Raw genomic sequence first — 14,450 nt, 5'->3', positions numbered from 1 at the left:
GAAATGGCAACCCACTCCAGTATTCTTGCCCTGAGAATCCCAGGGACGGTGGAGCTTGGTGGGCTGCCATCTATGGGGTCGCACAGAGTCGGACACGACTAAAGCGATTTAGCAGCAGCAGCATCAGCAGCAACAGTCCTATGAATTGGAAGATTCTACTGACACTGAAAGATATTAAAGCGAAGAAACCCAAAATACTGTAAGTCCCTATTTTATTTGGTATTTGATTTATTGAGGGGAAATGAAAATGAAGTTTTGATAGATTTCAGTTTATTCCACATTAAAAGGGAAAATGAAACTAAAACTTTCAACTTCCATAAAAATTAATTTTCTTCCAAGAAGGAAACCTCTGGTTTGTGTTGTGATGAAATTATATTTGACTGTTGAATCATTGTCTTGTAATCCTGAACATGCTTCCACTGAATTCAGGAAAGGCTATTTGAATTCAGTAGAACACCTGTGAATGCAGATGAATTTTAAATACTGGCTGTATATGAGCATATTTTAAATGATGTGCATTATTACTAACTTAAAATCCTCTGAGTCAACAATGACTTAGAAATTAGTATAAGTTGTTGAATCAGAACCTAGGTTACAATGGAAAATCAAATTCATTTATTTAGTGAGTAGAAATGTGAGTGTTCCAACATGATATACAGAATCAAATTAGTTAGCAATGATTTTGTTGGCTAATTTGGCAATTCAAATCTTCATTTCCAAGCACCACAGTTATAATAGTCCGCTTGGGCTGTCATAACAAATTCCATAGACTGGGTGGTCTAAACAACAGAATCCTATTGTCTCACAGTTCTGGAGGCTGAGAAGCCCAAGATCAAGGTGCCAGCCAATTCAGCTTCTGTTAACTCTCTTCCTGGCTTGCCAAAAGCCACCTTCTTTCTGTGTCCTCTCATGGCAGAGAGAGCAAGTTCTGGTGTCTCTTCCTCATCTTCTAGGGCACCAACCGCCTCAGATTAGACCCCACTTTTATTACCTCTTTTCAGTTCAGTTCAGTTCAGTCGCTCAGTCGTGTCCAACTCTTTGCGACCTTTCAGTTCAGTTCAGTTCAGTCGCTCAGTCGTGTCCGACTCTTTGTGACCCATGAATCACAGCACGCCAGGCCTCCCTGTCCATCACCAACTCCCGGAGTTCACTCAGACTCATGTCCATCGAGTCGGTGATGCCATCCAGCCATCTCATTCTCTGTCGTCCCCATCTCCTCCTACCCCCAATCGCTCCCAGCATCAGAGTCTTTTCCAGTGAGTCAACTCGTCGCATGAGGTGGCCAAAGTATTGGAGTTTCAGCTTTAGCATCAGTCCTTCCAATGAACACCCAGGATTGATATCCTCTAGAAGGACTGGTTGGATCTCCTTGCAGCTTTAACCTTTATCAATTCCTCACAGTCCCTATCTCCAAATACAATCATATTGAGGTTTGGGGCTTCAACACACAAATTTGTGGGGAACACAAACATTCAGCCCATTTCAGCAATTATATTAATTTATTAAATTTTATATGTATTTTACTATTTTGTCTAACTACTGGCCTATTTAAGTTGTACTCCAATAAGTGATATTATACCACTGTTTCTCAACCCTGGCTGCACATCATTATTGTTGTTGATGTCACGATGATGAGCTGCCCATTTAGAAAAAAAGGGGGGATTTATGCATTTTATTCAATCATCTATATCTAAAATGTATTTGAGCTACCCACTTGATTTTTAATCTAGCCAGGACCATAAGAGACTACTATAAACAGTTATGTGCCAACATATTAAACAATCTAGAAGAAATGGATAAACTCCAAAAAACATATAATCTAAGGCTGACTCAGGAAGAAATAGAAGATCTGAACAGATCTGTTCCTAGTAATAAAATTGAATCAGTAATCAAAAAATTCCCAACAAACAAAAGTCCAGAACCAGATGGCTTCACAGGAAAATTCTATTAAGCACTTAAAAAGAAGTTAACGCCTTTTCTTCTCAAACCATTTCCAAAACTGGAAGAGGAAGAATACTTGTGAATTCATTCTACGAGGCCAGCACTATTCTGAGGCCAAAACCAGAGACACTACAAAAAGAAAAATTAAAAGCTAATATTCCTGATGAACATATATGTTAAAATCCTCAATAAAATATTAGCAAACCAAATTCAACAATACAATTGAAAACATTATACATCATGGTCAAGTGAGATTTACTCCAGGGATATAGTACTGCCAATCAACCAAGGTGATACGCCACATTAACAAAACAAGGAAAAAATCACAGGGAGATCTCAACAGATGCAGAAAAAACATTTGATACAGTTCAACATCCATTCATAATAAAAACTCTCACTGAAGTGAGTATAGAGGGAACATGATAAAGGCCATTTATGACAAACCCACAACTAACATCATACTCAATGGTAAAAAGTTGAAAGCTTTTCCTCTAAGATTAGGAAGAAGACAGGATGCACACTCTTGCCACTTCTATTTAATATAGTAATAGAAGTCATAGCCAAAGCAATTAGGCAAAAAAAAAGAAATAAAAAATATCCAAATTGAAAAGCCATGCATAAAAGTTTATTAATCAATAACAAAGGAGATAAGAATATGCAACAGGGAACATACAGTCTTTTCAATAAGTAGTGCTGGGAAAACTGAACAGCTGCATGTAAAAGAATGAAATCCAGTTCAGTTCCATCACTCAGTCATGTCTGACTCTTTGCGATGCCATGGACTACAGCACACCAGGCTTCCATGTCCATCACCAGCTCCTGGAGCTTGCTCAAACTCATGTCCATCGAGTTGGTGATGGCATCCAACCATCTCATCCTCTGTTGTCCCCTTCTCCTTCTGCCTTCAATCCTTTCTAGCATCAGGGTCTTTTCTAAAGAGTCAGTTCTTTGCAAAAGAATGAAACTGGAACAATTTCTCATATCATATACAGAAACAAATTCAAAATGGACGTAAGACCAGAAACCATAAAACTCCTCGAAGAAAATAAAGGCAGAACACTGTTTTTGACATAAGTCATAGCAATATTTTTTGGATCTGTCTTCTCAGGCAAAGGAAACAAAAGCAAAAAATAAACAGATGGGACCTAATTAACCTTAAAAGCTTTGGCACAGCAAAGGAAACCATCAACAAAATAAAAAGACACGGGGTTTCTCTGTGGCTCAGTGACGAAGAATCCACTTGCCAATGCAGGAGACACGAGTTCAAACTTTAGTCCAAGAAGATCCCACATGAAACAGAGCAACTAAGCCCAAGTGCCGCAACTACTGAGCCTGTGCTCCAGAGCCCGGGAGCTGCAACTACTGAGCCCACGTGCCACAACTACTGAAGCTCGTGCTAGAGCCTGTGCTTCACAACAAGGGAAGCCCCCACAATGAGAAGCCCGTGCACCAAAACTGCAGAGTAGCCCCTACTCAACACAACTGGAGAAAAGGCCATGCAGCAACAAAAACCCAACACAGCCAAAAATAAATAAATAAATAGAATTATTTTTAAAAAGTCAACAATAAAAATATAATCTACTGAATGAGAGAAAATATTTGCAAATGATATGTCCCATGAGGGGTTAATATCCAACATATAATAAACAGCTTACACAATATAAAAAACAATTTAAAAAGAGGCAGAAGACCTGAATAGGCATTTTTCTAATTAAGGCACACAGATGGCCAACAGGCACATGAAAAAATGTTCAATATCACTAATCATCAGGAAAATGCAAATCAAAACCACAATGAGATAGCATCTCACAACTCACACCTGTCAGAATGGCTATCATCAAAGACCAAATGTCAGGGAGGATGTGGAGAAAAGGGAATGCCAGTACCTCATTGGTGGGAATGTAAAGTGGTGCAGCCTCCATGGAAAACAATATGGAGGTTCCTCAAAAAACTATAAACAGAACTACCATATGATCCAGCAATTCCACTGCTGAGTATATATTCAAAGAAAATAAAAATACTAATTCAAAAAAATACATGCACCCAATGTTTATAAAAGCATTATTTACAGTAGCCAATATATGAAAGCAACCTAAGTGCCTGTGGAGATGAAAGGATAAAGATGTGGGATATATATACAGACATATATATCTGTATATGTGGGATACATTTATACACACTCCGGAGAGGGCAGTGGCACCCCACTCCAGTACTCTTGCCTGGAAAATCCCATGGATGGAGGAGCCTGGTAGGCTGCAGTCCATGGGGTCGCGAAGAGTCGGACACGACTGAACAACTTCACTTTCACTTTTCACTTTCATGCATTGGAGAAGGAAATGGCGACCCACTCCAGTGTTCTTGCCTGGAGAATCCCAGGGACAGGGGAGCCTGGTGGGCTGCCATCTATGGGGTTGCAGAGTCGGACACCACTGAAGCGACTAAGCAGCAGCAGCAGCATATACACACACAATGAAATATTATTTGTCCCCCCAAAATAATAAAATCTTGCCATTTGCAACAATATGGATGGTCCGGGAGGTGTTTTGCTTACTGAAATAATTCAAACAAAGAAAGAAAATATTGTTTGTTTTCATTTACATGTGGAATCTAAAAATCAAAACAAATGAACAAATAGAACAAAGATAGACTCACAGATACCAAGAACAAACTAATGGTTATAAGAGGGGAAGGGGTAGGGGGATGGCAAAATAAGTAAAAGATATTAAGAGGTCTGAACAACTAGTATAACATAAATAGGTTATAAGGATGTACTGTACAACACAGAGAATATAGTCAGTATTTCATAATAACTTTGGATAGTTCGTAATCTATAAAAATACTGGATCATTATGTAGTACACCTGGAACTAATATAACTGGAAGTCAACTATACTTCAATAAATTTTTTAAAACATTTAATAAAATTGTCACTTCCAATTATTTTAAGTTTATACTTGGAAAGTATTTTGGTCACTTAACATAGCTATTACACAAGATGACGATTCAACTGGATATTTCAAAACAACTCTTATATATTAGATGTAAAAAATAATAATAACCTAGTGGTTAGCCTGAAGTTTTTGATTTAAATTTGGTCTAAGGAATTCTAGTAGTAATAATAATAACAAAATTTCTTAATAAACATAAATGTCAATTTTTACAAATTTCCCTCGGAGAAATGCTCAGATTTATTGTATTTCCCTGTGCATACAAGTTCCATGGATATGCTGGTATACTACAACAGAAAGTATTCTAATAACTTTGTACAAAATAATATACCAACTTCAGTATCCTTGCCTGGGAAATCCCATGAGCAGGATCAGCCTGTCGGGCTACGGTTCATGGGGGTCACAAAAGTGTCAGACATGATTTAGTGACTAAACAACAACAATATGTATAACTAAATCATTTTTCTGTACACCTGAAACTAACAACATTGTAAATCAAATATACTCCAACGTAAAATAAAATAAAGAAAAAATATCTGCTAATATACAATACAAATATTAGGCTAACAATAACTATTGCGTCCAGATATAATTGATAAATTAGTCTTTACAAAGAAACTTGCTACTAAAACTCCAGTATATTTCATTAGGTATAATTTTTAATCTCTTTAAAGTTATAAATTTCTTTGATATTTGATTAAAAGCTCTAGAATTTTCTTGCCAGGAAAAAAACAAAAAACACATTTACACATAGACCATATTTGGAATATACTCTTATGAGCTCATTGACTATGACGCTTTTTCATGAATTCCCAGTTAAAAAGCACCTCCCTAGTTTATTTAGAAGGTATCTTAACTGTCAGAAATTCAGTTTCCAAATCGGTTTCAGGGGCATGAACAAAATGCAACAATCTGTCCAACTAAGTCTAATTTAAAAAAGATAATTGTGGAAGAGAAAAAAGTCTTGATACCTAAAAGAGGCCTTTTAATAGATCTCATGGATGAAGTCCATGTAACCCTCTGGTTTCACATGACTGCCTGCCACTGAGGTTTGCCTTAGAAAATCATCCTCAACTCATTCCTACCCCCACCTTCCTTTACTTGGGATAACATTTCGATTAAAAAACAACCAGGTGATGAATACTTTTTGGTTGTACCCTTTTCCTACTTATTGACATTGTGAAAAGCTTAAGCAGATGTGATTTGTTTGCTTCTTTCTCTCCAGAATATTTTTGATTTTTGCATTCTATGATTTAGTAATAATCTTACATCATGTATCAAAAATCAATTATTTATGCATTCATTTAACAAATACTTACTGAGCTCTTACTATGTGTTTCAGTTCAGTTCAGTTGCTTAGTCATGTCCGACTCTTTGCAACCCCATGGACCACACCATGCCAGTCCTCCCTGTCCATCACCAACTCCTGGAGTTTACCCAAACTCCTGTCCATTGAGTTGGTGATGCCATCCAACCATCTCATCCTCTGTCGTTCCCTTCTCCTCCTGCCCTCAATCTTGCCCAGCATCAGGGTCTTTTCAAATGAGTCAGCTCTTCGCATCAGGTGGCCAAAGTATTGGAGTTTCTGCTTCAACATCAGTCCTCCAGTCCTGAGGAGATCAGGACTGATCTCCTTTAGGATGGACTGTTTGAACCTCCTTGCAGTCCAAGGGACTCTCAAGAGTCTTCTCCAACACCACAGTTCAAAAGCATCAATTCTTCAGCACTCAGCTTTCTTTAGAGTCCAACTCTCACATCCACACAAGACTACTGGAACAACCATAGTCTTGACTAGATTGACCTTTGTTAGCAAAGTAATGTCTCTGCTTTTTAATATGCTATGTAGGATGGTCATAACTTTCCTTCCAAGGAATAAGCGTCTTTTAATTTCATGGCTGCAATCAGCATCCATCTCCTCCCACCCCCAATCCCTCCCAGCATCTTGGGGGCCCCCCCAAAATTAAGTCTGCCACTATTTCCACTGTTTCCCCATCTATTTCCCATGAAGTGATGGGACCAGATGCCAAGATCTTAGTTTTCTGAATGTTTATCTTTAAGCCAACTTTTCCACTCTCCTCTTTCACTTTCATCAAGAGGCTCTTTAGTTTTTCTCCACTTTCTGCCATAAGAGTGCTGCATATCTGAATTTATTGAGATTTCTCCAGGCAATCTTCATTCCAGCTTGTGTTTCATCCAGCCCGGTGTTTCTCATGATGTACTCTGCATATAAGTTAAATAAGCAGGGTGACAAGATACAGCCTTGATGTACTCCTTTCCCAATTTGGAACCAGTCTGTTGTTCCATGACCAGTTCTAATTGTTGCTTCCTGACCTGCATACAGGTTCCTCAAGAGGCAGGTCAGGTGGTCTGGTATTCCCATCTCTTGAAGAATGTTCCACAGTTTATTGTGATCTACAGAGTCAAAGGCTTTGGCATAGTCAGTAAAGCAGAAATAGATGTTTTTCTGGAACTCTCTTGCTTTCTCCATGATCCAGCAGATGTTGGCAATTTGATCTCTGGTTCCTCTGCCTTTTCTAAAACCAGCTTGAACATCTGGAAGTTCACAGTTCACGTATTGCTGAAGCCTGGCTTGGAGAATTTTGAGCATGACTTTACTAGTGTGTTAGATAAATGCAATTGTGCGGTAGTTTGAGCATTCTTTGACATTGCCTTTCTTTGGGATTGGAATGAAAACCAACCTTTTCCAGTCCTGTGGCCACTGCTGAGTTTTCCAAATTTGCTGGCATATTGAGTGCAGCACTTTCACAGCATCATCTTTCAGAATTTGAAAGAGCTCAACTGGAATTCCATCACCTCCACTAGCTTTGTTTGTAGTGATGCTTCCTAAGGCCCACTTGACTTCACATTCCAGGATGTCTGGCTCTAGGTGAGTGATCACACCATCGTGATTATCTTGGTCATGAAGATCTTTTTTGTACAGTTCTTCGATGTATTCTCGCCACCTCTTCTTAATATCTATATGTTTAGCATATGCTGTAATGTGGGATCCAATGAGCAAAATCACAGTCCCTGCCCTCATAGAGCTGACAGTCTAGTCAGAGAGACAAACTGTAGTAAAACAGAATAGCATAGTAATTACAAGAGTCATAGTGCTATGCAAGAAAAGTACATGGAGTACAAAAGGACACAACTGTAGTAGTGGATGAGTCAGGAGGTCAGAAAAAGAGCTGAATGTGTTGCAATTTAAAGAAAGAGTGAGTGTTAACCAGGTAAGTAAGAGCAGAAAAGCACCCCTATGCAAACACCCACGCCCTCTTTGTCTGAACTTGCTCCTGCCTCACTCAATTTGGACGGTGCTAGGATATTTGTATCTTGCTCAAACATTCTGTGCAAAGGCCCTGTGGCTATAGCAAACTAATTGAATGTATAGGCGTAAGTATAATTCATATTGCTCTTGCAACTACATGCTTTTCATTCAGAGACTTGGAGCCTCAAGGTTTTTTGAGGACGGCAAGATTTCCTCTCCTTCTGCATCTAGATATATAGATAGTTCAGCTACAAGGAGGAACTTTGGATCTGAACATGAGAAGAGACGACTACTAGCAGCTGGAAAATCACACAATCATTCTTTCTAAGGTCTTCGTGTTTTCATTAGGATAATCTATATAGGAACAGTTTTGCAAATATCTTTATCAGATAACTCTAAAGAAGACATAAAGTGTAGTGGATGTAAGTAGTGGTGATAATTTCAGTAGTAGTGGTAGTATTCTTTTCTAAAACCCCATCCTGCTCAATGTTTTCCATAAAGTGATTAAATGGAAGCCACAGAGCTTCTGCTACGTGGCAAGGGCTAGGAGTGGGGAGAAGGTTTTTAACTTTAAGGCAAGGTATATGAGTCTGTAGAGAAAGCATTCATTTTATTGGCTTTCAAATAGAAAAAAGCCATTGTCTGTGTGTGTTGGGGGAGAAACTGTTCAGGAAAAAGAGCTAGACTCCAGGAACTCAAACCCGGGGTCTGTAACAACCTAGAGGGGAGGAATGGGGAGGAAGGTGGGAGGGACACTCAGGTGGGAGGGGACATATGTATACCTATGACTGATTCATGTTGATGTTTGGCAGAAACCAACACAATACTGCAAAGCAATTATCCTTCCATTAAAAATAAATAAATTTATAAAAAAACACCTACAGCTAGGAATCTGCAGAGCATTTTACAAAAAAGCAAAACCTATTGGGAAAAAAAATCACGTAAAAACATTCAAGATATACTTGGAACAAATTTAATTCTTAGGCCAAGGTTTGAGCAGAACACATATCTGCGCACAGATGAAATTGAGTAAGGCAAGAGCAAGTTAGGACACAGAAGAAGATCCTTCTGGGCCAGCACAGAATCCCTTCCCTATGCAGATTATCCTGGGTGCTGGGGAGTGAGTGGAGTCATCATCCTAGCACCCAGCTTGCATTCTTAGCGTGTAGAACAGTTATAGGGTCTCATCTCAAAACGCGGTTTCAGACATTCCCAGAAAGTCCTTTCTTGCCTTTATAAACTCATGAGTAGATACAAGTCTACAAAGAGACCCTGTGGCTCGGTAAATCTTTTCTGACTATCATCTAAAACTGGGATGTCAAGATTGAACATGATCAGTCAATTCTGTAGCTCAACTGAAATCTGTATTGATTTTTGTTTTGTGTTCCCTTATACTGTATCTTGTTAAATCCTCATGTTCTCAACAAAACTTTTAGAGTAAGTTACGTATTTAAAGCCAAAGCAAATTGGAACTATTTTGACCAAGCCAAACTCTCCCAATGTTTACTGATACACCGCTCTCTAACCTCTATACAGCACTGTCTCCCTCACTAATGGGCTTAATGTAAACTCAACCCAATGGTCTATGTTAAGCTGTTTCACCTTCCAGCTGAACAATGCTCTCCTTTAAGAAGCATCAAAGAACCAAAATTGCTAGATGAGACCTGACTCAACTTGTTTCTCTATTGTAGCATAAGATTAAAGCATTTTTTCACCTACTTCCCCCAACCCTCACCCTTTTCTAATCCTCTATCCGGCTGATTCATAACAGCTGTTAAATAACTAGACATTTAGGTAAAGGCAAACTGAACCTATAAATCAATGTGTGTGATATAATAACCAACTCTTTCCGGCACAGCTTGCCTTGGTTTGCTTTTTTTTATGCTGATTTCAGCTACAGCATATGTATGAAGGGGTTTAGCACAATTGTAAATACTAATCTCCAGGCTGCTAATGTCATCATAGAAATGGATATAAGTAAATGAAGCTCACAGTACATTCCTAGACATATGATGGGAGATTCTGAAGACATACGCTTCCTCCAAGCTGTTGCAATCCTCCTGAGTGTGAATATATGCTAGGATTGCCTTGTTTGTAAACGACAGAAGCCCATATCAGCTAGTTTCAGCAGGGTAGGAAATTTACAATGGTACAGACTGTCTCATCAACCCAGCGGTAGGGATGCAGAGGGGCCTCAGAAGAAGACTGACACTAGAACCTAGAAAGCCATAAAGATTTCCTTTCTATTTCATCTCTCTTTTTAAAATTTTATTTATTTAGTTTTGGCTGTGCTGTGTCTTTGGGGCCACGCAGGCTTTTCTCTAGTTGCAGAGAGTGGGATCTACTCTCTAGTTGTGATGTGTGGGCTCCTCATTGTGGTGGCTTCTCGTTACAGAGCATAGGCTCTAGAACACAAAGGCTTCAGTAGTTGCGGCTCCCAGGCTCTCAAGCACAGGCTCAATAGTTGTGGCTCACGGGCTTAGTTGCTCCATGGCATCTTCCCAGATCAGGGATCGAACTGTGTCTCCTGCATTGGCAGACAGATTCCTTATAGCTGAACCACCAGGGAAGCCCTCCATTTCATCTCTTCTAGTCCATCTGTTCATTTTCTTTCCTTCTGCCTTGACTAGGTTCCTCTGTGTGACAGATACTGGCTGGTTGTTCGGAAAATTCATTTTCCTTTTCTTCTGGGGACACATCTAGACCACATTCTCCATTAGGCATAGACAATTCTGGCCTTCACTTTGAAGCTTGACCCATGAGAAGTTCCTTGTAATTCTCTAGTTTCTCTTTCTCTTCATCTGCTGGCAGGATGGAGAAGACTGAGACCTTAGAGCAAAGTGACAGCCACGGGATAAAAGGAGCTCAAGTCCTGAATAACTAACAACACACCCCTCACCCCGACCCAACCACCATGGACTCAATGTGACTGAGAAATGAAGTTCTGTCCTGTTAAATTCTATTCCATTCTGTTCAGCTATTGCGATTTGTGAATTCATTTTTATAGCAGTTAGTATCGCTCGAAGTCTCATTTCCTATTTTGGAAAATTTCCAACCTGCAGCTTCAGAGCATGTATCTTACAAATACAGCCCCCAAATAAGGGAAAGTCTTTTCTCCATTGGTCTTATTTGCAGGAATCAGACTGCAAATTTCTTTGAATGTTCTTGTCCTTAGCATCAGTTCAGTTCAGTTCAGTTGCTCAGTCGTGACCGACTCTTTGCGACCCCATGAATCACAGCATGCCAGGCCTCCCTGTCCATCACCAACTCCCGGAGTACACTCAAACTCATGTCCATTGAGTCGGTGATGCCATCCAGCCATCTCATTCTCTGTCGTCCCTGTCTCCTCCCGCCTCCAATCCCTCCCAGCATCAGAGTCTTTTCCAGTGAGTCAACTCATTGCATGAGGTGGCCAAAGTATTGCAGTTTCAGCTTTAGCATCAGTCCTTCCAATGAACACCCAGGACTGATCTCCTTTAGAATGGACTGGTTGGATCTCCTTGCAGTACAAGGGACTCTCAAGAATCTTCTCCAGCACCACAGTTCAAAAGCATCAATTCTTCGGCGATCAGCTTTCTTCACAGTCCAACTCTCACATCCATACATGACCACTGGAAAAACCATAGCCTTGACTAGACGGACCTTTGTTGGCAAAGTAATGTCTCTGCTTTTTAATATACTCTCTAGGTTGGTCATAACTTTCCTTCCAAGGAGTAAGCGTCTTTTAATTTCATGGCTGCAATCAGCATCTGCAGTGATTTTGGAGCCCCAAAAAATAAAGTCTGACACTGTTTCCCCATCTCTTTCCCATGAAGTGATGGGACCAGATGCCATGATCTTTGTTTCTGAATGTTGAGCTTCAAGCCTTAGCATAGATGCCCCAAATATCACAGGACCTTTTTGCTGTTCCCAGACACCCTATTTGGTATCTAACATAATGTAAATATTGTACCCTGAATACTCATTGGAAGGACTGATACTGAAGCTAAAGCTCCAATACTTTGGCCACCTGAGGCAAAGAGCTGACTCATTGGAAAAGACCCTGATGCTGGGAAAGATTGAAGGCAGGAGGAGAAGGACAACAGAGGATGAGATGGTTGGATGGCATCACCAACTCAATGGACATGAGTTTGAGCAAGCTCCAGGAGTTGGTGATGGACAGGGAAGCCTGGCGTGCTGCAGTCCATGGGGTCTCAAAGAGTCAGACAACTGCGTGACTGAACTGAACTGAACTGTGTAATAATTACCTTACAGAGTCACTGTAAGGATTTTTTAAAATTCACATTTATATGGCTCTAGTACTAAATGTGGAGAAGGCAATGGCAAGCCACTCCAGTACTCTTGCCTAGAAAATCCCATGGACAGAGGAGCCTGGTAGGCTGCAGTCCATGGGGTCACTACTAGTCGGACACGACTGAGCGACTTCACTTTCACTTTTCACTTTCATGCGTTGGAGAAGGAAATGGCAACCCACTCCAGTGTTCTTGCCTGGAGAATCCCAGGGATGGCAGAGCCTGATCGGCTGCCGTCTATGGGGTCGCACAGAGTCGGACACCACTGAAGCGACTTAGCAGCAGCAGCAGCAGCAGCACTAAATGAATGCTTAAAAATGAACTTATCTCCTTATACTGCAATTATTTGTCTGTCTATCCACTAGAGTTTAAGCACCTAAATATCAGACTTCCACTTTTATTGACCTTCCTGTCATTAAGACACTAGCCCAGGGTCTAGCACATAATAAATGAGTAAATAAATAATTGATATTATATGGAATATTTAGTCTTATAAAAATACAAACTTTTCTTTCATATTAAAGTATCTCTCTCATATTATAGTCCTTCAATTGATTACTACTTATTAAGGATATCTCCTCTTTTGACAGAAGGGCATTTCTTTATGAATAGCCTACGGTATGAAATCCTTAGGTCCCTGGGTTTCTAGTATGTGGCTGTTCTTAGAATTACTTGGGGATCTGAGGAGCTGTTTAAATATACTGATGCCTAGGTCCCATCCAGACTTACTAAATTGGAATCTTGGGGGTAGATCCCAGGCATCAAGATATTTTTAATGTTCCCCAGTATAGCAGCCAGGGCTAAGAACATCTATTCTGGCCTATCTGTTCATGTTGCAGCCATGTATTAAGTATATGTGTTTTTCACTTTTGTAATTTGGATTTTTCACTCCTCTACTTGTTCAACGTGGTGTATTAGGCACTACATTAGTCAGAATTACCCAGAGAGACAGAATCAGCCAGAGATGTATATGAGAGATTGATTCAATTAGCTCATGTGATTGTGGGGAATGGTGAGTCCAAAATCTGCAGGGTGGGCTGTAGGCTGAAGACCCAGGGAAGAGCTGAAGTTTGAGTCCAAAGACAGTTTGCTGCAAAGTTCCTTTTCTCAGGAGATCAGTGTCTTTCAGGTAAGCCTTTCAACTGATTGGATGAGTCCCAACAATATTGTGGAAAGTAATCTGCTTTCTCAAAGTCTACAGATTTAAGTTTTAATCTTACCTAAAAATACCTTCTTAGAGAAATATCTAGAATAGTGTTTGACTAAATATCTGCGTACCATAGCCTAGCCAAGTTGGCACATAATATTAACTATCAAGGGCACTTAGAATATCCATTTTTACCATTTCCTTTGCTAGTTAAAAGCAATTTCCAGTGACTCCCTGGTGCCCCCACAGGGCTTGCTTTACAAAAATCAATTTTCTTCATGGTGGAGATTATGACTGCTGCTCTGGAAGAAGCAAGAGAAGCAAACCTGAAGTGGAAGGGTTAAAAGTCTAACTCAAAAGCCCAGCTCGAAGGAAGGCCCAGAGGATTCTACATCAACTGTCTTTGTCTGCCAGAGCTCTCCTATTTCATACTCGTCTCCCTGTGAATGTCTCTTAGAAAACTGAGCTACTATGTCTGTCAAGTGAATATGCACATTCATCTGTTCTTGTGGGAATTACATCCAGGAAATCTAGATTAATCCCAGATCAAAACTGCCAGTATAACCAACAGATTCATAGACACAACAGCTATGTCAACATGCAGTTGTCCTTTTTCAAAAATTTTTATTCCAAAATTTGAACCTAATCCAAGTCCCTAAGTAAAGATATATAGGGTATTTTCCTCACTTGGATAAATGAAAATCCTCTTTAGGTTAAAAATCTCTTTACAATTTTACCTATGATTGCAAAGTTGAAATTATTTTAGAAAAGTACCATTGTTAAGCAGTGCAATCTTTTTCATCTAGATTGGATTGTCAGAATGTCAGAGGATCAGATCTCCAGAATTATTGAAAA

This window comes from Moschus berezovskii, chromosome 7 (genome assembly GCF_049115385.1).
Source record: "Moschus berezovskii isolate FMDL1 chromosome 7, NW_MosBer_1.0, whole genome shotgun sequence".
Lineage (NCBI taxonomy): Eukaryota > Metazoa > Chordata > Mammalia > Artiodactyla > Moschidae > Moschus > Moschus berezovskii.
Note: the sequence above shows the minus strand (reverse complement) of the source record.